This window comes from Bison bison, unplaced genomic scaffold, assembly GCF_000754665.1.
Source record: "Bison bison bison isolate TAMUID 2011002044 unplaced genomic scaffold, Bison_UMD1.0 scf7180017864338, whole genome shotgun sequence".
NCBI classification, from domain to species: domain Eukaryota; kingdom Metazoa; phylum Chordata; class Mammalia; order Artiodactyla; family Bovidae; genus Bison; species Bison bison.
The window spans coordinates 364,152-366,893 of NW_011494910.1; positions in this window are offsets into that span (position 1 = coordinate 364,152).

The window sequence follows — 2,742 nt, forward strand, 5'->3', positions numbered from 1 at the left end:
GATCATGGCATCTGGTCCCATCACTTCATGGCAAATAGATGGGGAAACAGTGGAAACAGTAACAGACTTTATTTTCTTGGGCTCCAAAATCACTGCAGATGGTGACTGCAGCTGTGAAATTAAAAGACGCTTGCTCCTTGGAAGAAAAGCTATGACCAACCTAGAGAGCATATTAAAAAGCAGAGACATTACTTTGCCAACCAAGGTTCGTCTAGTCAAAGCTATGGTTTTTCCAGTAGTCATGTATGGATGTGAGAGTTGGACTATAAAGAAAGCTGAGTGCCTTAGAATTGATGCTTTTGAACTGTGGTGTAGGAGAAGACTCTTGAGAATCCCTTGGACTGCAAGGGGATCCAACCAGTCCATCCTAAAGGAAATCAGTCCTGAATATTCACTGGAAGGACTGATGCTGAAAATGAAACTTCATTCTTTGGCCACCTGATGTGAAAAACTGACTCATTTGAAAAGACCCTGATGCTGGGAAAGATTGAGGGCAGGAGGAGAAGGGGATGACAGAGGATGAGATGGTTGGATGGCATCACTGACTCAATGGACCTGAGTTTGAGTAAACTTTGGGAGTTGGTGATGGACAGGGAGGCCTGACATGCTGCAGTGCATGGGGTTGCAAAGAGTTGGACACGACTGAGCAACTGAACTGATAAGAGCACACCATGAAAGGAGCAAATGGCCAGCTGGTCACATTTCTATAAAGAAAGAATCTCCTCTTGGAGACCAGTGTGCTTCAAAAGGAGTCCTTCTTCCTTTTCTTATGCTCTTCCCTGGGAGAACTACCAGCATTTCCTCTGATTATGCAACCTTCCTTTATTTTTATTTCCAAGAATCACCAACATCTAAATTTTAAATAGGATTGTCAAGTTTAGGTTAATTTTTAAGTATTAATGTTGCCAAGGATAGGAAGGCGTGCTTGTTTTCCCATTTTGTCACCAACACTGTAATTACTATTACTATGAATACTACAATAATAAATAAACAGTAGAGGCATTTATGGGGGAGATAAAAACTTGATTCTGCATTCAAAGTAGCTTGACAACATGACAGGTGTCTCTCTGAGCAAAATCAATCCACAGGAAAAGTGCAGCAAAGTCAGGGGAGGGCACAAACAAGAGGGAAGGAATCATGTTTCTAGGAGGAACACTACACTCCTGCAGGTCAGTCTCTGCATGTAGATCCTGACTGCAAATCAAACCATACCTGAGAAACAGAAGCCAAGGGTGAGCTATCCAAAATTTATAGCTATTATAAACATGCCAACATTATTCAAATAGAGAAATTTCCTGTGAAAAACAAAATGCAAATCTATGCTCGCCTAAGCTCAAAGAAATAAAGACTATTTACTTTTGGACTCTGTGGGAGAGAGAGAGAGAGTGGGATGATTTGGGAGAATGGCATTGAAACATGTATAATATCATATGTGAAATGAGTCGCCAGTCCAGGTTCGATGCATGATGTTGGATGCTTGGGGCTGGTGCACTGGGACGACCCAGAGGGATGGCATGGGGAGGGACAAAATAAAAACGGCATGGGGACACACAAAATAAAATAAAATAAAATGCAAGACTATGGAGACAAACAACTGAGATAAAAAATCTGTATCTAAACAAACTTCCTTGATGCCAATGATGTCCCTAAACATAATACTGTATAGGTAACTATCTATTTAAAATTTAAAAATAAAATTTAGATTTAGTAAATATTCATATAGTTTTCTATAAAGTATGTCAATTCACACTTCCACTATGACTTTTCAATGTGAATCATCTGGGTTTTCCACATCTAGTGTTAGCCGCTCAGACGTGCCCGACTCTTCAGTTCTATGGATTGTAGCCCACCAGGATCTTCTGTCCATGGAATTCTCCAGGCAAGGATACTGGAGTGGGATGCTGTTCCCTTTTCCAGAGCATCTTCCTGACCCAGGGAATGAACCCAGGTCTGTTGCAGGCATATTCTTTACCATCTCAGTCACCAGGGAAGCCCTTCCACATCTTAAAGAACACTTATTGTTGTCTGTCTTTTCAATCCTTGTCCATTGTGTAGAATATCTGATTCCCTGATGACACAAAAGCTGGAAATAAACTTACATGAATATCCCTTTTAACGAAATGTCTCTTAAAGTCAAAATTCTGTAAAGGTCAGTTAATTGGGCTTGATTGATGGGATTGGGCCTCCTGTAACCCACTGGACTAGAGATGTAATTTTTTCCATCCATTGGTATATATGTGTGTATTCAGTGCAGTGCAGTTCAGTCGCTCAGTCCAACTCTTTGTGACGCCATGAACTGAAGCACGCCAGGCCTCCCTGTCCATCACCATCTCCCGGAGTTCACTCAAACTCACTTCCATTGAGTCGGTGATGCCATCCAGCCATCTCATCCTCTGTCATCTCCTTTTCCTCCTGCACCCAGTCCCTCCCATCATCAGAGTCTTTTCCAGTGAGTCAACTCTTCGCATGAGGTGGCCAAAGTACTGGAGTTTCAGCTTTAGCACCATTACTTCCAATGAACACCCAGGACTGATGTCCTTTAGGATGGACTGGTTGGATCTCCTTGCAGTCCAAGGGACTCTCAAGAGTCTTCTCCAACACCACAGTTCAAAAGCATCAATTCTTTGGTGCTCAGCCTTCTTCACAGTCCAACTCTCACATCCATACATAACCACAGGAAAAACCATAGCCTTGACTAGACGAACCTTTGTTGGCAAAGTAATGTCTCTGCTTTTGAATATG